This window comes from Sus scrofa, chromosome 8, assembly GCF_054392235.1.
Source record: "Sus scrofa isolate SSC_HxYL_T2T_F1_AM1 chromosome 8, Sscrofa_HxYL_maternal_Yorkshire_Landrace_v2.0, whole genome shotgun sequence".
NCBI lineage: Eukaryota > Metazoa > Chordata > Mammalia > Artiodactyla > Suidae > Sus > Sus scrofa.
Genome location: NC_139390.1, coordinates 31,052,904 through 31,075,568, shown reverse-complemented (window position 1 = coordinate 31,075,568; position 22,665 = coordinate 31,052,904). Strand labels below are relative to the sequence as shown.

General features: G+C 41.8%; 1 long non-coding RNA gene and 1 pseudogene across 14 annotated transcripts in view; one reads left to right on the top strand and one right to left on the bottom strand.

Annotated features, from left to right (window-relative positions):
* Positions 1-6,611: 6,611 nt before the first annotated feature.
* LOC102159861 (sister chromatid cohesion protein PDS5 homolog A) overlaps positions 6,612-22,665 on the top strand; it is a 145,383-nt gene continuing 129,329 nt past the window's right edge. For 5 of the 14 annotated variants that reach the window (XR_002346613.2, XR_002346609.2, XR_002346612.2 and 2 more), the window contains exons 1-2: positions 6,612-6,742; positions 7,623-7,800. This is a non-coding gene — a long non-coding RNA (sister chromatid cohesion protein PDS5 homolog A). Of the gene's footprint in view, positions 6,966-7,622; positions 7,801-22,665 lie in introns of all 14 variants that reach the window. The other 9 variants (XR_002346615.2, XR_002346610.2, XR_014812339.1 and 6 more) reach the window with 2 other exon arrangements.
* LOC146400399 (ubiquitin-conjugating enzyme E2 E3 pseudogene) lies at positions 17,744-18,357 on the bottom strand (annotated as a pseudogene).

The window sequence follows — 22,665 nt, the reverse complement described above, 5'->3', positions numbered from 1 at the left end:
TCGGTCCCTGCCCTTGCTCAGTGGGTTAATGATCTGGCGTTGCCGTGAGCTGTGGTATAGGTTGCAGACGCGACTCGGATCCCGAGTTGCTGTGGCTCTGGCGTAGGCCGGTGGCTACAGCTCCGATTCAACCCCTAGCCTGGGAACCTCCATATGCCGTGGGAGCGGCCCAAGAAATAGCAACAACAGCAAAAGACAAAAAAAAAAAAAAAAAAAAAAAAAAAAAAAATTTTAACTTGTGTGAAATTACTCAGGATAAATTTAGCCAGTTACATTTTTTAAAGTGAAAATAAACCTATTTTATCGTTTTTTATTTTTAGTTCTTTTTGGGGTTTTTTTTGTCTTCTGTCTTTTTAGGGCCACACCTGAGGCATATGGAGGTTCCCAGGCTAGGGGTCTAAATGGAGCTGTTGTTGCTGCTGGCCTACAGCACAGCCACAGCAACACAGCATCCAAGCCGCGTCTGCGACCTACACCACAGCTCACAGCAACGCCAGATCCTTAACCCACCGATCGAGGTCGGGGATCGAACCCAAAACCTCATGGCTTGAGTCGGATTCATTTCTGCTGTGCCACAACAGGAACTCCAAACCTGTTTTAGTGTTTCATGTGAAAACATATCTTAATTCACAAGCTTACAGCTGGGAACGATACACATTTCTGGCAGAAGAGACTTGGGCGACCTGTCCACTCTCATACAACGACCCCTGCCTGAGTGAAAAGCAGACGGCATTTCACACACCAGCTGCTGGCCCCTTGCTTCTCACGGCTGCTGTCAGAGTAGTTACATTTTATTTTATTTATTTATTTATTTTTTTGCCTTTTCTAGGGCCGTTCCTGCGGCATATGGAGGTTCCCAGGCCAGGGGTCGAATCGGAGCTGTAGCTGCCGGCCTACACCACAGCCACAGCAACGCGGGATCCGAGCCGTGTCTGTGACCTATACCACAGCTCACAGCCACACCGGATCCTTAATCCCACTGAGCAAGACCAGGGATCGAACCTGCAACCTCATGGTTCCTAGTCAGATTCGTTAACCACTGCGCCACAACGGGAACTCCCAGAGTAGTTACATTTTAAATTGAAAAGCAAATTAAGAATTTCAGATAAATATAAAAAATATATTTTAAAAAATTGCTTTAAATGTCTTAAATATTTTTGCATTATTATTATTATATGTTTGGTTGTATTTTTACTTCTTTTATTTTTTTGTTCACTTTTACTGTCAACAGCTTTAATCTCCTATTACCCCAAATTCATCCTTTTAAACTACATCTGCAGCATTCAGTGTGAACAGTTTATCCTCTACCCTCATCTTCTGTCAGTCCATCCTACAAACTCTGAACCCTAGAACTGCACTGTCCAATACAGTAGCCATAAGCCACACATGGCTGCTTAGATTTCTTTATTAAATTAAATTAAATTTAAATATTCAGTTCCTGGAGTTCCCATCGTGGCACAGCAGAAACGAATCCAACTAGGGACCATGCAGTTGTGGGTTTGATCCCTGGCCTCACCCAGTGGGTTAAGGATCCGGCATTGCCATGAGCTTTGGTGTAAGTCGAAGATGTGGTTCGGATCTGGCGTGGCTGTGGCTGTGGTGTAGGCTGGCAGCTGTAGCTCCAATTTGACCCATAGCCTGGGAACCTCTATATGTCTTGGGTAGGCCCTTAAAAAAAAAAAAAATCCATTCCTCAATTGCAGTAGTCACTACTCAGGTGTTTTATAGTCATATGTGGCTAGTGCCTACTGTATTAGACAATGCAATTGTGGAACATTTCCACTGTTGCACTGCCCTAGAATTTGGAGCTAGAATTTCTTTCTTTTCTTTTTTCTTTTTTTTTTTTTTTTATGGCCCATTCTGGTTGAAATGGAAGTTCCTGTGCCAGGGGTTAAATCAGAGCTGCTTGCAGCAATGCCAGATCCTTAACCCACTGAGCCAGGCCAGGGATCAAACCCACATCCTCACAGAGACAAAGTCCGGTCCTTAACCCATAGAGCCACAATGGGAACTCTTGGATCTAGAATTTCTATTTAGGAAGAACTTGTGGTTGGTAGGACGAATTTGTGGTTAGTAATATGCTTGAAATTAGGATTAGGGCTTTTCCTGAAGCTGCATCGAATGCCATTCTGTAAATAGATTGTGAGCTTGTATATGTGTATAGGAGAGGATGGCTGATGGAAATTATGGGGGTGTAGAATAACATTCACAAAGTCAAGTCACTTGTGAAAAAGCCACTTTCTCACCATTCTTGAGAAAAAGAATGTATATAGGTATGTGTGACTGGATCACTTTGCTGTACAGTAGAAAATTGGCAGAACACTGTAAACCTAATATAATGGAAAAAATAAAAATCCTTTTTTAAAAAAAAATAGTCAAGCCACTCTTTTATGCAATAATTGCTCTAATCACACTAAACTCTTTTTTTCCCCCTTTTTTTTGGCCACACCTGTGGCATATGGAAGTTCCTGGGCTAGGGATTGAATCAGAGTTACAGCTGCCAGCCTATGCCATAGTCGTAACAACACTGGGTCCTTAAACTGAGTCGGGTCCATGATCAAACCCACACCCTCATGGACACTCTGTTAGGTTCTTAACCTGCTAAACCACAACGAGAATCGAAGACCGAAGTCTTTTCCTCAAAAAGAAATTGCACTTAATTACCTCCAGGCCTCTTTTCACCTTGTGGTTATCTCTATTAGCTATTGCTCTCCCCAAAACTACTCACTGCAACAAGTCATCCTCCAAGGCCCAGCCTCAAAATGCCCCTTCCTTCGGGAAGCGCTCATGGCACCCCTTTCCTAGGCTTCCCGACGATATCATTTAAATCTCTATTACAGGAGTTCCCATCATGGCGCAGTGGTTAATGAATCTGACTAGAAACCATGAGGTCGCGGGTTCAGTCCCTGCCCTGGCCAGTGGGTTAATGATCCTGTGTTGCCGTGAGCTGTGGTGTAGGTTGCGGACGCGGCTCGGATCCCGCGTTGCTGTGGCTCTGGTGTAGGCTGGTGGCTACAGCTCCAATTCGACCCCTAGCCTGGGAATCTCCACATGCCACGGGAGCGGCCCAAAGAAATAGCAAAAAAATAAATAAATAAATAAATCTCTATTACAAAACATATCACTGCCTTACCTTGAATCATGATTCATTGCATGTCTCTGTTTGCTCCATCGGACTCTGATCCTATCTTTTTGTTTTCTAAATATTTCCCCGGTGCCTAGTACACTGCCTTGTCCATTGCAGGAGCTCCATAACTGTCAAATTAACTTTTAAATAGCTTAGATTCTAAAAGACAACCTGACTCTAAATCTGTTTCAAGCATAGTCCTCCCTATCCCAGTTAGTAGTAACTTCATCCCTCTGGTTAAAACCACGGTCTAAAATTTTGCTTTCTTGACTCTTCTTTTAATACAGTTTTTCATCATTTTCACTGTTATTACCCAATCCCTATTATCATCTTTTCTTGGGATTTTTTTTTTTTTTTTTTTTTTGCCACACCCATGGCACATGGATGTTTCTGGGTCAGGGATTGAACCTGAGCCACTGCAGTGACAACACTGGATCCTTAACCCACTGTGCCACAACAGAATTCCCTTCCTTGGGATTTTTGCCATCATCTTATACTTGGTAACCCTACTACTCTATTTGTATCTCTACATTATTTTCAACCCAGCAGCTAGAGTGATTCCTTCATTTTACATATATTTTAGAAATCATGTAGAGCTTAGTATGTACCAGTTAAAATTCTAGGCACTTTACAAAATCAACTAATTTATGCCTCATAAAGGCTCTCTGATATAGAAACTATTATCCTTGATTTACAGATAAGGAAAATGAGGCACAGAAAGATTAAGTAATTTGTCCATGGTTGCCTAGCTCATAGAACATAAATCATATAATGTCACTTCTTTTTTTAAAATACTCCCAAAATCTCTGAGTACATGCCAACGTCTTTCCAAAGGCCAAAGACCTAAAAGCTTATCTGTGATCTGCATCCCTTCTCTCCTCTACTTTATTATTATCATTATTATTTTTTGCCTATCTCCCCCCAAACAAATTAAACTCTACCACAACAGGTAGGATTTTTGTGCCCTTCCCCAGAACTCTGTTCTTTTTTTTTTTTTTTTTTTTGGCCTGGCCCATGCTGCATGTGGAAGTTCCAGGGCCAAGGCCTGGGCCAGGGATGGCATCTAGGTAACAGCAACCTGGGTGAGCCACTGCAGCGACAATGCTGGATCTTTAGCCTGTTGTGCCACAAGAGGATTCCCCTACCATTGATTTTTTTTTTTTTCTCAGTATCCTAAACAGTGACTTGTACAGTGGGCCATCTTTCTTTTCTTCTTTGCTTTTTAGGGCCACACTTGTGGCATATGGAGTTTCCCAGGCTAGGGGTCAAATTGGAGCTATAGATGCCAGCCTACGCCACAGCCACAGTAAAGCAGGATCCAAATAGAGTCTTCAACCTACACCACAGCTCATGGCAACACCGGATCCTTAACCCACTGAGAGAGGACAGTGATTGAACCTGAAACCTCCTGGTTCCTAGTTAGATTTGTTTCTGCTGTGCCACAGAGGGAACTCTAACAGTAGGCCGTCTTTAAATAACTGTTGCACAAAAGAATGTTTCTCTTCTCATTTACTAAGTGGAAACAAATATTTATGTAAAAACAGGAATTTTAGAATTAAGAATGGAATTAATCTAGAATGAATTTAGAATTATATAAATTCAATGTATTTATGTGTTATAATCTTTAGGGCTTTTGAGTGTTTATAAAATCAAACAGTATTAACAAAGTAATTAATAGGTTGTATAAAATTAAAATCTATGAGTATATACAAAACTCAGTTTAATAATGGGTAAATTATTTAGAGCAAGAATAAAAAAAGCATCATAGTTATTTAAATGTGATGGATTTTTAAAAAATCACAAGTTGAGAGAAAGAGACTACAAAGAGTGTAGGGTTTTTTAAAATGATTTTTGTTTTTTTTTCCATTATAATTGGTTTACAGTGTTCTGTCAATTTTCTACTGTAAAGAGTGTAGGTTTTGGTCAGTTTAATAGTTGGGATGAAGATGATCTTAAATAGCTTTTGCCTGCTACTCTAAATGCCCAGGAATAAAGCACTGACTTTTGTGGGGTTTGGGGGAGATTTTTTTTGGCTGTCCCTGTGGCATGTGAAAATTCCCAGGCTAGGGATTAAACCTGCGCTGCAGGGTCACTGCAGCGACAATGCCAGATCCTTAATCCATGAGTAGTGACTTTAGGGCAGAGTTCTAGCAAATCAACAACTGTGGTGTGTTAGATTCCAAGATGTTTGCTCCTTTGTGTAATACCTGAAAAATATTCAGTGATGGCTGTACCTACGATATTGTTAAGATCAAGCAAAGGCTATAGAAAAGACCAATAGATACCCATCAAGAATAATTTAAATGAACAATTTAAATGCATTTCGCTGTAAACTATGGTAGTGGTCAGGGAGCTGTATGCTATTTCGTATTATGTGTTCTTTTTACAACTTCATCTTTGGAAATTACCTACGTGCTCCTGAGGTTCATCTGCTTCAAATTTTACATTAAACTGCTAAACACCACTGCATTGGGTTTTCCTTTGGCTGAAGGAAAAAGGTATTCTTTGAGTTCATATATTAACAAGAAATATCCATCTAATTTATAAACATTGTTATTTCTGGATTCCAGTCTCAGAGTTTGGAGTGGAGCCCAGAAACCTACCTTTCAGACCATTCTTTGAGGACTGCTCGACTCAGAGTTATTTGTATATTTTGCAGCTTTCAAAATACTAATTTTAGACATCTAAAGAGGGGAGGGCAAACTCTGGTGGCTGTCAGAAGGCACAAGAATGAGCAGCCCACTGGATCATGACCACGTCCCTCGTGCCATGTTGCAAAACTTTTCCTTAGTTTGCAGATCTTCCGTCCCTAGGGAGGAAATCAATTCATTTTCATTCAGTAGTTAACCGTTTTTCAACCATTTCCCTCCACGTCCCTCAGGATGACCCCTAAAAGTCAGGAACCCATCTCCGAGGCATAATGCAAAGTTCTGTTCGTCCTGCGTGCCCTCTGAGGGCCGCTGGGGCCGCGTTCGCTTCCCGCCACCCGGGCTCCTCCCCTGCTCGCCTTCTGGGCCGGGTGCTCCCCGAGGCGCTCGGCGCGGCAGGTCTTGGCGCCAACCGGATGGTGGCGCTGTCTGCCTCGCGCGCGGCCGCTTCGGGCCCGAGGGAGGCGGAGGCTCGGGCCGGCGGAGGAAGGGGAGGGAGCGAGGCGCGCGCCCTGCTCTCGCGTGCTCTCGCACCGCTCGCGTGACCGGCCACTGTGCGCGAGGCGCCGGCTGCCAGGAGCACCGACGGCCGGGCGCGCGCCGCTGCAAGGGGCGTCCGGGTCCGGGTCGGCGGACCCGGCCGGCGCGAGGGGCGCGCGGGTGGGCCGTGGGGGTCCGGGGCGGACACCCGCGCACACGCTCCCAGAAGAGCCTTCTCCGAGGCTGCTCTTCCTCGGCCAGACGGAGAGCGGCAGTGTCTCCCCGCCCAGCGCACACTCGCCCCGCGTCTCCCCCCGCGGCGACTGCTCCTCCTCGGCACCGCCAGCCCCAGCGCCGCTCCGGGGCGGGCGGCGGCGGCGGCGGGACCCGCGGAGCCGCTTTGTGTGCAGCCCGAAGAGGGGCGGCGGCGCAACCACCTGACAGAGGCCCGGGCGCTCGATGCACCTTCCGCCCGCATGAGGAGGAGGTAAAGGCGGCGGCGGCTGGGCTCCCGCCCTCGGCTGGTGGAGGGAGGGGACGGAAGGGGAGACCGGAGCGGGGGGGTGGGGGGGGGAGCCGCGGGACCAAGGCCCGGCGGGGCTGCCCGGAGCTGCCGGTAAGGCCTTGGCGGCTTCGGACGGTGCCGAGTGGCCGGGGGCGAGAGAAGACGCCAGGGTCCCTCAGCCGAAGTTGAAGGAACAAAATGTGAAGTGCGGAGCCGCGTCAGCCGCTTCCTGCCTTGGGGTTCGGGGTGGAGGGCGGCTTGTTTTCCCCTCCGGCGGTGGGGGTGGGGGGAGCGGGACCCGGGAGGGGTGGGAGCGTGGCGGGGACGCCGGGGGTCCCGGAGCTCGGCCCGGCGAGGGCGTTCGTTCCCAGGAGCCGCCGTTGCGTGCGGGTCCGGTTGGGTCCCTAGTTTTGCGGCCTAAGCCGAGCCCTATAGGCCTCGCGTCTCCTTCCCCGGAGGGGACCGGCCGGGCGGGGACTCGAGGCTCGTCTCTGACCGAGCGGGGGCCTTGGAGGCCTCGGCACGCTCTCAAGGCCGCCAAACTTCGGACCTCGATGCACGGGGGTGGATTTCATTGTGAACGGCGGAATGGGAAACTCCTGGCGGTGCTCGGCGCTTCCCGCGGCCGCGGCCGCCGGTGCCAGGGATCCCCGGGAGCCCGGGGTTGGCGGGGCCCGGGTGGGTGGGGGCGGCGCGGCGGCCGCCAAGGTTCAGGCCCCGGGAAGGAGCGGGTGGCGGGGCCGCCGCCGAGTCCCCGGCCTCCCGGGAGAAAAGGCCCTTTGCAGATTAGAGATTTTTGAAATGAAAAAAGAGGTTACAAAGTCGCCCCTTTCCCGCTGAACTTTTGTTTTCTGACCGATAGAGGCCGGTAGAGGACTGTGAAAGAAAAGTTGTCCCCCAGGATGGACTTCACCGCGCAGCCCAAGCCTGCCACAGCCCTCTGTGGCGTCGTGAGTGCCGATGGGAAGATCGCTTACCCTCCGGGGGTAAAGGAGATCACCGACAAGATTACCACCGACGAAATGATCAAACGACTGAAGGTAAGCTTTGGGATGGAATGGTCACACTTGAGCCGCCTGTGGTGTTACTGCTCTGCAAGGCCTGGCCTTTCAGAGTTTCACCTACCATGCTTTTTAGGTATTTTATGTCTTCTCTTTTACGCCCTGCGAAAAGTATTGTTCTATCTTGGCTGTATCTTTGAATAATTTCTGTTAGGGACATAAGCATGATGGGAAATTAACGGGTGTGTGTGTGTGACCTTTTTTAATCTTACCGTTTTTCAAGTATAAGAGTTCTTACAGTTTTTAAAGTTTTTCCTGGAAATATTTATGACTACTATTCAAAGTAGCTTGCAACTTAAAAGTAGGCAGTGATTTACCTAGGAAGGTTTTCATTAACTTCTGAGGGTACCGATTTAAGCACAAAGGCACTTTAAAATTTTTCTAATATCCAGAAGCTTAAATATGTATATAGTATGCTTAAACTTTGACAGAAGTACTGACTTTTCAAAATTCAGTCTGGAAGTAAGGTGATGATTAATGCCCACACATTCAAAGGGTTTTTAAGAGAAAGCGTTAGCATCTCTTTTTATAAGGAGTCAGTTTATTTAATTTAAGCAATGGTGGTCCTAAGGTCAACGTTGTAAGTTTTAGCCTTATGTAAGTTAATTTTTTTGCTTTCTGTTGCATGAGCATAGATTGTGGCCACAGCCTTACAAACTGTTATTCTTATTGAAGGATCAACCTGATGCAGGCATCTTTGACCCCCAGGGGACATTTGGAAATGCTGAAGACATTTTAGTTTTCACCATTGGAGCTAGATTGGAACAGGGCAAGGCTGGAGATAAGGAGTCTAGTTAAAGAACTCTTAACAGTAGTCTAGGTGAATAGATGTTGAAATCTTGAAGTTGGGCTATTCTTGAAGTGGGAATAGAGATAGTGGATGATCCAAGAGACATTTCAGAGTTAAAAATCAGTCAGACTTGGTGGGAGGTGAGGGAATAAACAATGTTGACAATGTTTCTACCTTGGGCAACTTGGTGAAAGGTTTTTCAGGGAATAATCTTGCCACTTTGCTCTTAGAATTTAGTATAGTGCCTAGTAAATGTTTACAATGTTGTGAGTAATTAGAGTATTCCTACAGTTAACTTTTTAAAAACAAATTGGGATTCTGTAATTTGTTGCCCCTTTGGAAAGAATAGGGCACTAGGGCTTTCTATTAAATCTTGTACATAAAGTGAGGTACCTATTGATGGCTTCTTAAGGTTATATTGAGTGTTTTGAGATGTCGAAATATGAATTGTAAAATATAAAGCTAAGTAAAAAATTTATAGGTCTTTTCATTTTTATTGTTTTCATGTTAAGAATATTAAAATCTTGAATTCTAGTGATGGATAATCTGATTTTAAAAAGTTATAACTACATGTACGTCTTCCATTTGAAAATAGATTAAATATCAGAAATATTGTTAACAATAAATGGACACACAAGTATAGAACGAGCATATGTTTAGAATATCCATTTGTTATGACTTTTTTTGGAAGTTGAATTTGGCATACGTATTAACTAATTTGAATGTTCTATTGCTAAAATTTTGCTTTTCTCAGGAACTCTTATTACTTTGTCTTCCTCCTGCCTTTTTAAATCGATTTTGACTTTGTACTTTTTAGGGATCCATGTTTAGTTAAAGTATCACTATCTCATTGGAAGTATAGATTTTAAACAATATTTAAACTGTGTTTCTGATAATTTTTGTGTTTATTAGACCCTTCTTTTTGGGTAGATTTTAAAAATTCAGTAGTTTATTACTGTTACAGCAACAATGTTCAAATGCTGTAGAAATACGAAGAGGGCTTAAAGGCAAGTAAAATCTTGGTCAGTGGAATTGAGAGATGTTTGGTTCATTCTTTTCGGTTTTCAAGAATGGAACAAGTACTTTTACAGTAGAAGCATAATTTTAGAGTTAGAAGGATCCTAAAAGAAATTCTGGAAACTCAGATTTGCCGTCGTGGCTCGGGAATCCGACTAGGAACCATGAGGTTGCAGGTTCAATCCCTGGCCTTGCTCAGTGGGTTAAGGATCCGGCATTGCCGTAAGCTGTGGTGTAGGTCTCAGACATGGCTCAGATCTGGCATTGCTGTGGCTGTGGTGTAGGCCGGCAGCTGTAGTTCCGATTAGACCCCTAGCCTGGGAACCTCCATATGCCATGAGTGCAGCCCTGAAAAGAAAAAAAAAAAAAAAAAATTCTCGGAACTCCTTTTATTTCACAGATAACAAACGTTAGACCCAAAGTAGCTGAGTAACATTTACCAAGATCAGTGATAGGACAGGTTAGTGGCAGAGCCAGGTCAATAGCATCAGGTATGTTTTTATTCTTGTAGCTGCCTTCTGAGGGATCTAAAGTAAGTGGAATGTAGAAGTGATTTTTATTATGTAGTTGAAAATAGAGTGTAAAGGGAATGGAATCAATGAGAGTTAACTTGGTCTTTTGCAGGGAGATATGGGACAGTATTTTTTTTTAACGTTAGAAACTGTTGTGATGCTTTCAAGCTTCCTTGAAAATCTTATACATATGTATGTCTTTGTAAGAGCTAAGATCTGCTTTTGTAGTTTAGAAGGGTTTTTTTTTTGTCTTTTTGCTATTTCTTGGGCCCCTCCCGCGGCATATGGAGGTTCCCAGGCTAGGGGTCGAATCGGAGCCGTAGCCACCAGCCTACACCAGAGCCACAGCAATGCGGGATCCCAGCCGCGTCTGCAACCTACATCACAGCTCACGGCAACGCTGGACCGTTAATCCACTGAGCAAGGGCAGGGACCGAACCCGCAACGTCATGGTTCCTAGTCGGATTCATTAACCACTGCGCCACGACAGGAACTCCTAATTTAGAAGTTTTAATTTTGGTTTCCAAGGAATTACTTTAAATATTTTTATGTCCAATCGCACTGGCCTTCTGTCAGTTCCTTGAACATGCCATGTTCATTTCTGCCTAGACAGAAGTTCACTTGTCATTCATTTGTGTTCTTAAGGGAGGTCTCTTAGATTCCCTGTTACATACTCTTTAAATTCTTTTGTGTCACTTATTAGAGTTGTAATATTACATTTATACATTTGTTTATTTGGTTTGTCTCCCCAACTTCTCTGTAAGCTTCATGAATACAAGCACCACATTTGTTTACTTTTGTATCCTACCAGTGCTAAGTTTAACACCTGGCACATAGGTGCTCAGCATATATTTGTTGAATAAATAAATGAATGAATACTTTGTATTAATATTGGATTAGAGAAATATTTTTATTTTTGAGGATAAAGATTATTTTGAAAATATTTTGAATTGCAACTAAGTAGTTTATTTGAGATAGCATACTAGAGGTGATAGCGTAGATATTTAGAATTTTAGAACTAAAAGATAGCTTAGAGGTTGTTTGGTTTTGTTCTAATTTTCCAGATAAAGACAGAGTCTGAGAGTTTGTGACCAATCCTAGTCATGTAAAGTTGAAAACCATAATTAACAGTTTTGTTATTTAGATAAATTACAAATATATATTAATTGACAAATATTAAAAGTCATATGAAAGTTAGTTGTTTGGAAGGATAGTAGACAATTAAGCATCAAGATCTATAGCTTACAAATCTCCTTCCTATTTAGTTAAGGATTCTGAAACTGATGCAGGGGTCATGTCTGATAAGTTTTAGAGCATATTCAAGATAAGCAATGTTGCGCAAAGTTCCATTAAGTGCTTTTGGCCACAGCTTGTTGTATACAGTCTCTCTCACATTATGTGTTACAAAGCTATGTGTAGGGAGTTCCAGTGGTAGCTCCTGAACCCAACTAGCATCCATGAGAACACAGGTTTGATCCCTGGCCTTGCTCAGTGGTTTAGGGATCTGGCCTTGCTGTAAGCCATGGTGTAGGTCGCACATGTGGCTGGGATCCTATGTTATAGCTGTGGCATAGGATGGTAGCAACAATGCCAGTTTGTCCCCTAGCCTGGGAACTTCCATATGCTGCTGGTGCAGCCCTAAAAAGACAAAAAGCAAACAAAGCTATGTGTAATACACTTTTTTAAAAATCCTTTCTTGTTATTTTGGAAGTGGGAGGCCTTTGATGAACTTTGGTTTTTAAAGATGAAGTTAGCTTCTTATATCAATTTCTTACTACCTGCTCTCAGAGTTGAGTGCCCCAGACAATTCTTTAGCTACCACTCCATACTCAAATCTGCCATATTCATTCTGTCACAGAATCAAATCAAGGTACTTGTTACCTAGGTGCTAACAATTAGGAAAGATTTTAGGGTTTTACTGTTCTGAAAATGTCCCTCCTTTTTCTCCCACTAGGTGTTGCTTCCTGTGTTTTCTCTGTATTTGTCTGTAATCTTTCTCTTTGTTCATTCTCCCTCTTCCCTACACTCTCACTTCTGCTTTCTGTGGTCTGGCCTGTTGGATAGTTTTAGTGTGAATTAGGATATGGTGGGCTTGATTTAGGTAGGGTATCTCCCTCTTCTCATCAAACCTAGGTTGGAAGAGAGGAGGAATGGATTAGGGGCAGGAAGGCCTTGAATTCTTTCCCTTACCTTTCCTTCAGGTGGACCTGAGAAATATTTTATTTGGATGTAATTATTTTGACTTCCATAAATGATTTCTATTTATCCCTAATTGCCACATAGTATAGCTAATTTTACATATAATTCAGTATGTAATTTCAATTCTAAATTTTGTTCATATATTTTATTTTAATATTTGTTTGCATTGATGCAGAAGATTCTGCTAAGAAATTAAAAAAATTAAATGGAGAGGCCGATTTCTTAAAATGAAATCCTGAAATACAGCCAATATACATTTGTGAAATAATGCTTAGTGCAGCACAGTTCTTATTTTAGACTTCCATTTGTGTAGAGGAATTGTGCTTATCACTTGCTGTGTAACAAACGACACCTAAACCTAGTGGTTTAAAACAGTAGCTTTTAAAAAAACTTATGAGAATTCCTGTCGTGGCTTAGAGGAAACTAATCTGACTAGTATCCATGAGGACACAGGTTTGATCCCTGGCCTCGCTCAGTGGGTTAAGGATCCAGTTTTGCCATCAGCTGAGGTGTAGGTTGCAGATGTGACTCTGATCTAGTGTGGCTGTGACTGTGGCATAGGCCAGCAGCTACAGCTCCAATTGGACCCCTAGCCTGGGGACCTCCATATTCAGAGGGTGCAGCCCTAAAAAGACCAAAAAAAAAAAAAAAAAAAAAAGAACTTATTGTGGTAAATATGTATAGCATAAAATTTACCATTTTGATCATTTTTAAGTGTACAGTTCAGTGGCATAAGTACATTCACATTGCTGTGCAGCCTTATCACTATCCAGAACTTTTCATCATCCTTAACTCAAACTTTTGTGTTCATGAAGCTGTAACTCTCTATTCCCTCCTTCCTCTAGCCCAGGCAGCCACCTTTCTGCTTTCTGTTTCTATGAATATGACTGCTCTTGGAGCCTCATATGTGGGATCATACAATGTTGCTGATTTTGTGCCTTGCTATTTCACTTAAGCATAATGTCTTTAGGGTTCATCTGTGTTGTAGAATGTGTCAGAATTTGCATGTTTAACATCTTTTGTTTATCCTTTCATCCTTTGGTGGACACTTGAATTGCTTCTACCTTTTGCCTATTGTGAGCAACTTTTCTTACTGTCACAGTTTTGTGGATCGGAAATTTGGGCAGGGCTTGGGTTGATTACTCCACATTGCTTTACTGGGCTCATTGTAGTATTGAACTGGTGATTAGACTGACCTAGTATATACACACTCGCTTCTTTCAAACACTTGGTGTTTCAGTAGGAAAAGTTGAAAGGCTGGACTCAATTGGGCCCTCTCTCCTGTCTTTGATATAGTTTTAAGGCTTCTTCATATGGGTCGTCGGGCTCAGGATTCCAAGACATTCTGGAGATAGTTTGCCGGTGCTTATAAAGACTTGGTTCAGAACTGGCAGTGACACTTCTCTTTTTTTTTTTTTTTTTTTTTTTTTGGCTGTGCCTGAAGCATGGGGCAGTTCGCAGGCCAGAGGTCAAACCTGTGCTACACCAGCCACCCAAGCTACAGCAGTGACAATGCCAGATCCTTAACCTACTAAGCCACCAGGGAACTCCCAGCAGTGGCAGTTCTACCTTAATCTACTAAAGTAAACATAGCGTAGCTCACATTCAGGGGAGAAAAATCGACCCAGCTTATCAGTGGAAAAAGTAAGAAAGAATTGGTAATCATCTTTAATCTACCACAGGAGCTTTCATGACAAGTCAAAGACTACAACACTTTGTAGTTATATTCATACATTTGAAAAACATTTAATTTCAGAAAAAGCAGTTTATATTTGCACCCAATTTGCAAGATTTGTAAAATTTATTTTAAATATTTAAGATAAAAATATTGTGGAGTTTCTGGTGTGGCTCAGTTAAGAACCTGACATAGTGTCCATGAAGATGGAGATTTGATCCCTGGCCTTGCTCGGCGGGTTAAGGATCCAGCATTGCTACAAGGGGCATAGATCACAGCTGCGGCTCAGACCCAGTGTGGCTATCTATGACTTAGGCCTGTAGCTGCAGCTCTGATTTGACCACTGGCCCAGGAACTTCCATATGCCCCAGGTGCAACTGTAAAAAGAAAAAGGAAAGACAAAAGAAAAAGAAGAAATATTGTGGGAAATTTTTTATATGCTCATTAGGGGGAAATTTTTGGGGAGGCTCATGATTTGATCTTAAAACATGTTTCTTACATTATTTGAATTTTTACTAGAACATATTATTGGCTGATCATAATGATCCTTCCCTCTTTTTTTAAACTCTATTTCATCTTTAGACCTTTAGAAAAGTTGGGGATATTGTACTTTTAAACTCATATTCCTTCACTTAGATATACCAGTTGTCAACATTTTGTCACTTTTGTTTGCTTTTATGTTTCTCCAAACGTGAACACACATAGAGGAAGACAGATGTAACACACATTCTGTTTGAGAGTTACTTGCCTACATCATGACAGCCCACCTCTGAATCCTTCAGCAGACTTCAGGAACAAGGGCATTCTCCTACTTTATTACAATTGTCACACTCAGGAAATGTAGCATTTATAATAGTATCTGTTATACCGTCCATAGTGAAATCCCCTCAGTTGCCCTAAAAATGATGTTTTTAAAAGTTGAGGAGTTCTTGCTGTAGCGCAGTGGGATTGGCAGTGTCTCTATAGTGCCAGGGCTCATGTTCAATTCCTGGTCCTTACAGTGGGTTAGAGGATCTGGTATTGGTAGGTGGCAGCTGTGGCTTGGATCTGATCTTTGGCCCAGGATCTCCGTATATATAGAAAGATGGCCCAAAAAAGAGATGAATTCTATTTCCTCTATCTAAGTGCCAGTATAGGATCACATGCATTTATCATCTCTCTCTGTTTCCTTTAAGTGGAAAGTTCTCTCATCATTTTTGGGGGGTGTGTTGTTCATAACATGCCTTAAGGATCCATAATGTTTTGTCATATCCTCATGCATAGATTCAGGTTGAACCTTTTTTTTGGCAAGTGTACTGATAGTTGGTGTTGTATAGTTCCCTTTGCATCATATCCAGAGGCACATAATGTCATTTTTTCCTATTGGCTCTGCTAAGTTTGATTACTTGGGTACAGTTGACCAACTCTGTTGCAACAGTATTTCACCCCTTTGTAAAGGTAATAAATAGTTTATAGGAATAATTTGTTTTCATAATTCTTCTTTTTTTTTTTGCATTCTAGGGCTGCGCCTTTGGCATATGGAGGTTCCCAGGCTAGGGGTCCAATCTGAGCTACAGCTGCCAACCTCCACCACAGCTCTAGCCATGCGGGATCCAAGCTGTGTTCGCTGTGCCATGATGGGAACTCCTCAATAATTCTTACTCTACTGTTTTAACGTCCACTTTGGTTATAAAATACTGCCCTTTTTGATTCTATCATTCCTTCTACATGTATTGATGATTAGCTGGCATTCTTCTGTAGAGAAGAGCTTGCTCTCCTGCCCCCATTTAAAAAACAAAATCACTCATGGATTCTTTATTCAATGCATTATAGTCCATTACAGTCTTTATTCCTTTGAGAATCAAATTGTCCCAAATGAACATGCTGGCTTTCAGGTCCTTTTGAAATGTCTAGTGTCTTTTTGACATGACTCTTTATGAATCTTTGAGCACTTCTTTGTTTTCTGGTACAAGATGTTCACCTTATGCTTCCCTGCCCCAGATTTGGATAGGTCATTTTTTCCAAAGAGCCCTATTTCCATTTTAGTAGAGAGTGAGGTATATAAACCAAGGTCTGGGCATGGACATTATGTTCCCATTGCTGTTAGAATGTCATTTCCTCAGCCCTTTTCACTGTATAGAGTTAGGGCATGTACATGTATACTTTATTTTTATTTTGTCATTTTAGGGCCATGCCCACGACATAGGGAGGTTCCCAGGCTGGGGGTCCAGTCAGAGCTGTAGCTGCTGGCCTACACCACAGCCACAGCAACACCAGATCCTTGACCCACTGAGCAAGGCCAGGGATCGAACCTGCATCCTTATGGATGCTAGTCAGATTCTGTTCCTCTGAGCCATAGCAAGAATTCCACATACATATATATTTTAAATCATGACTCTTTCATTTCTACTGACAAATGTAATCCTTGATATTTTTTTAATTGTAAAAAACATGTAATAGAATTTCCCATCTTAATCTTCTCTCTCTCTTTTTTTTCTTTCATTTTTGGCTTCCCTGTAGCATATGGAGCTCCTGGACCAAGGATCAAATCTGAGCCACAGTCTCCACTCATGTTGCAGCTGTGGCAATGCCAGATCCTTAACCCACTGTCCCGGGCCTGGGATCAAACCCATGTCCCAGTGCTCTCAAGATGCCACAGCAAGACCTCCCCATCTTAACCATTTCTAAGTGTACAGTACAATAGTGTTAACTATATGCACATTGTCAATACAGCAGATGTCTGGAGCTTTTTTACCTTGCGAAATCCTATACCCACTGAACAGTTTCCCTTTCCCCATCCTCCTCAGTCCTTGCCAACCACTATTCTACTTTTTGTTTCTGAGAGTTTTACTGCTATATTTTAAATTTTTTTTTAATTTTGAAAATTTTATTTTTGTTCAACTTATAAAATTTACTTTACATTTACAATTATTACAAACTATTGGCTATATTCCCCATGTTATACAGTGTAACTTTGAGCCTCTCTTACACCCAACTGATGTGCCTTCCTCCTCCCACCTTTATATTGCCCCCCCAAGTTTAACTACTTTAGATACCTAACATATAAATGTGGAATTATGTGGTAGTTGTCTTTTTGTAACTGGCTTATTTCACTTAGCATAAAGTCCTCAAGGCTTATATATGTCGTGCATACATATGAAAGGATTTTCTCTTTTTTTACCCTTTTTTGGCTGCACCCGCAGCATATAGACATTCTCAGGCCAGGGATTGAATCTGAGCCATTGCCACAGCAATGCTATGTAACCAGAGCCACAGCAGTGACACCACAGCCACAGGAGTGACACCAGATCCTTAACCCACCAAGCCACAAGGGAACTCCAAGTTCTAGTCTTGATAGCATTTACCTTTTTGGGAGTCTCCCAATCTCCAAAGCATAAAAGTAGGGAGTAAAATCAGTATAACATATAAACAGAATTCCATATTTTAAAGGTTATAGGGGTTCCCATTTTGGCTCACTGGGTTAACCTGACATAGTGTTCATGAGGATGTGGGGTTGATCCCTGGCCTTGCTCAGTGGATTAAGAATCCATTGTTGCCATAAGCTGCAGCTCTGATTGGACCCCTAGCCCAGGAACTTTAATATGCTGCAGGTGCAGTCCTAAAAAGAAAAATAAATGAATAAATTCATATATACATACATATAGAAAAAGGTTATGAAGAGTTCCAGCACAGTGAGAAGGATGTCTTCTACTCCTTCACACTGCATGCAGATTGTATGAATTGCATTGCCTATCTCTTGGTCCACTGTCTGGCTATCCTGTCATATTCTGTACTGTTGGTCAAACACTGAGTGGCTCTGCTTCCAGCCAGAGGATATACAGGGTTACAGTATGTCAAAAGAGAACAGGTCAACAGCAGAACCTTTGGAAAGTCAAAGCAGGACTCCAGTTGTCTCTAAGGATGTCCAGGCAGATGACTCTCTGACTGTTGATGCTGCAGTGATAGATTCTGGTGCCGAAAGTAACCTTTGGGAGTTTAAATGGATAATTGGATGAAAATGTGAAATCCAGGAAAAAAAAGACCACCTTCATATATAAGAACCTGTTAGACCAGGTATAGTCTATCACCTTTAGGCCCAGCACTACAGTTAAGTGGATCAAGGGTTATTTCAGCCAGCTCCTTCTGAATTCTTTTAGCACTAGTAGATAACTTAGCAGTGGCTTTGCTAGAGAGTTTGGTGTTTTTCTTCACTGGGTGGCAGAAGATTTTCTTTCCTGTTCTTTTGGCTCTGGAGCAGCTGGGTCTCACTGATACGCATCTAAACTACCACTGCTGGTGCTGGGGCTCTCATCATTAGACTTTTGCTGATCACTGGGCATCTCAGTAAAGTTACTTCTTGGAAAACTTTTGCAAAGCTCCCTGTGGCATCAAAGTTCCTCCCTCAGTTTTTATATCACGGGCCAACATTTTGTCCAAAATAATGGGAAAAAAGTCAGAAGAAAAATAAACAGCCCCAAGAAGTGCAATAAATATATGTACCCTTGGAGGTCTGTGACTCTTTGTGAGGGCTGCGAGGGGGCTGGGAGCAGCACTCTGGGGTGCCAAGCGCAGATGGCCCTACCAGGATTCACAGATGCTGGTGGCACAGGTGCCCGGCGCCTATTTTCTAGTTTTCCTATGGCCATCCTAAGAGATATGAGGTAATATCTCATTGTGGTTTTGATTTGTACTTCCCTTATGGTTAGTAATGTTGAGCATCTTTTCATACTTGTTGGCTATTTGCGTATCTTATTTAGAAAATGTGTCTATTCAAGTCCTTTGCCCATTTTTTAATCATGTTATTTGTTTTGTTGTTCAGTTGCAGGAATGTTTGTATTCAGTATTAGGGATTACTTTGTTCATTCTTTTCATTTAATTTTACATGGTTCAAGAATCAGAACTGTAGAAAAACTTAACAGGTCTCTCGGAAGTCTTACTCCTATCCTTACCCCTTCCATTTCATTTCCATGCACCTACCCGCTGTAGATTACCATTTTCATTAGTTCCTGGTTTATCCTTTATGTTTTATCACCCTTCGCAAAAGATAGACTATTATATGTACTCTATTGTACTTTGCTTTTTTCACCCAATATAGATTGAAAATCACACCATATATGGAAATCCTTTTTTATTCTTTTTCATAGTGTTAGAGTATTCTAGGTGGGCCATAGTTTATTCAACTAGTCTCTCATTATTGATTTACGATTATTTGTAATATTTTGCTATTACAAGTAATGCTAAAGTGAATAACCTTGTTCACACGTTGTGTATTCGTGGAACAGTATCTTTAGGGTGTATTTCTAGGAGTGGGATTGTTGAGACAAAGGGTAATAAGTTGGAGTGATTTTGTTAGAGTTGGTCAGATTCTCCTCCAAAAATGCTATCTGGTCTGGGTATGAGAATAAGAAGATTACACCTATTGGTCAGAAGATAAAAATGACTGGCATTTATACATGATAGAAAAGCTAACATATTTTTAGTTGCTGAGGACAACAATCAGAGAAGTTTCTAGACAATGGTTGCAATAGAGAGCTTACCACAAATGTAACGAAGAAATTTACTAAATTTCTTTCCCTTGTTATTGGCATTTGGTGTTTTACATTAATGCAGATTTTCCCATCTGATGTGCTACTACCTAGTCACAGGTATGCCTAAAATATAAAGCGTCTCTGGGAGGTCCCCTGTGGCTCAGCAGTAAGGAACCGACTAGTTTCTATGAGGATTCAAGTTCAATCCCTAGCCCTGCTCAGTAGGGTAAAGATCTGGCATTGCCGAGAGCTGTAGTGTAGGTCGAAGACATGGCTCAGATCTGGTGTTGCTATGGCTGTGGTGTAGGCTGGCAGCTGTGGCTCTGATTCGACCCCTAGCCTGGAAACTTCCATGTGCTGTGGTTGTGGCCCTAAAAAAAATAATAATAAATAAAGCCTCTCGGACTTTGGAGATTACAAATATGGCATCATTTTTTTAATAATATGTGATTTTGTTTGCTTTTGGCACGTGGAAGTTCCTGGACCAGGAATTGAACCTTCAACAGAGCAATAGCTAGAGCTATAGTGGTCACAACACCAGATCCTTAACTCACTGCGCCACCAGGGAACTATGTGTTATTTTAGAAGTTAGAGGACCGCCTCAATATATGTGTTGTTTTTCCTGGTATAAAATTATCGTTAAGATGAAACACTTACAATTTCCTACCAAAGTAGGGGCACCATGATTGGTGCTGATAAAGACATCCCTTAAATAGCATGAGTCAATTAGGGGATACTGAATTTTCACTAGGAGTAACACTGGAATGGATTTCTGTTTATATGATGGGTATTCGAGATTATCCTATAATTTATAAATTAAATGCCAGTTACGTGCTAGGATTGTATTCGTTTCTTTGGATAAAGATATACTAATGATTTTGGTGTTCAAGGAATGTTTCATGGGAGTTTGCATCGTGGCTCAGTGGTTAACGAACCTGACTAGAGGACATGGGTTCAATCTCTGGTCTCTCAGTGGGTTAAGGATCCAGTGTAGCCATGAGCTGTGGTATATGTCAAAGACGTGGTTCGGATTCCAAGGTGCTGTGGCTGTGTCGTAGGCTGGCAGCTGTAGCTCCAATTCCACCTCATATGGGAACCTCATATGCCAAGGGTACAGCCCTAAAAAGACAGGGAAAAAAAAAAGTTTCATGGAGAAGGTGATAGACTGGGATTTAAATAGGTGGTAAAACATGAGAAACAGATGAAGAGCAGGGACAAAGACAGAGGCAGAAATATGCTTCATGTGTTTGAAGAAAATGAGTAGAATATTCTGTTTTGCTATAGCTAAAGCATCCGAAAAGACAGTAGATGGGAGGGGGGGAAAAGAGGAAAGTACCAGTGAAATTGGTAAAATATTTAAATGCCGGAGAAAGGAATTTGAATTAAAAGGAAAACCCTCAGAGCCAAAGAGTGATGTGTCTTAAGGATTTGCATGATTTCTTTGAGGCCAATTTGTGAAGTCTTTTTTTTTTTTCTTTTCCTCATGTCCAGATGAAATAGCTTCTTTGATTGAACAGTAATCCATTTCTAATAGATACTGTCTTGAATAAATGTGTTGTTTGCTGAGTTTAGTCACATGATAATAGGTGTGAAGGCTGTGGATGAAAAATTTGAGTTAGTATTTTATGTACAAGATTATATGAATTGAATTGTTACCATATACATTCAGTGTGTGTTTTTCCAAAATTTCTTAGAATTCTTATAGTAGGAAATCAAGTAAATATTAGTAGTCATTTGATGCCAGATTAATACTTGAAAATTAAGTTCAGTGGCTATGTATGATCTGTAATTTCAGATGTTTCAAATTTAATTTGTTGAGTTAAATATCCTTCATGTAGCCACTTTAAAATAAGTAGAGGTAAATTTCTCATCTGCAGAAAGAAAATCCTTTAATGAAAGTGTTAAGATTCATCAGGTTCAAGTCAGTATATAAAAGAAAGGTACTTTGTTTCTGGCAGAAGTTTAGAAAGTGGTTTTCTTCTCTAAGCATATTCCTAAATACCTTTGAAGAAAGTGATAAAAATTATCAGGTAGTAATAAAATGGAAATATTTTTAAATCTTTTTGAAGTAGTGTTATATAATTTGGTCTACTATATTCAGTTCTCATCCTTTAATATTTTATCATTTTTTTGGATTACAATGCACTGCTGCTGTGTCAATTGTTTTTTGTATTTTTCTCTACTTTTTAAATTTATTACTTATTTGTTAATGCTTACTTTTTAATGGACCTATTTTTATAGCAGTTTTAGTTCATAGCAAAATTAAGTGGACAGTGAAGTTCCCAGCAACTTCCTGCCTCCCCTCCACCCACACCTTTCCCCTGTCACATCCAGCACCAGAGTAATGTTTGCTACAGTCAATGAATTAACATCAACAGCAGCAGCAGCATCCATATTTTTTTTCCTTGCTTTTTAGGGCCGCACCCTCGGCATATGGGGGTTTCAAGGCTAGGGATGAAATTGGACTATAGCTGCTGGCCTACGCCATAGCTGTAGCAACTCCGGATCCGAGCGCGTCTGCAACCTACACCACAGCTCACGCAAGACTGGACCCTTAACCCACTGAGCAAGGCCAGGGATCGAACCCCCCCCCATCCGTCCTCATGGATACCAGTGGGGTTTGTTAACTGCTGAGCCACGACGGGAACTCCCATATTCTTTTTAAAATAAGATTTAAGCTATACTTAAATTTTATAAACAATATAGCTTGAGTATATCCATGTCATTAAGTAATCATTTAAAATGTGATTTAAAAAAAATAATTTTGGGAGTTCCTGTCGTGGTGCAGTAGAAACAAATCCAAGTAGGAACCATGAGGTTTCGAGTTCGATCCCAGGCCTCTCTCAGTGGTGGGTTAAGGGTCCGGCATTGTCTCAAGCTGTGGTGTAGGTCGTAGACGTGCCTCGGATCCCGCGTTGCTGTGGCTCTGGCGTAGGCTGTGGCTACAGCTCCGATTAGACCCCTAGCCTGGGAACTTCCACATGCCACAGGTGCAGCCCTAAAAAGGACAAAAGACAGAAAAATAAAATAAAAAATAAAAATAATTTTGTAGAGCAGTTTTGTTACAGTTTCTCCTTGTCCCCCAAAAGAAAAAATTCAAATGAGAGACATGGAGCAATTTCAGGCAGCAGGAATTTTATTAAG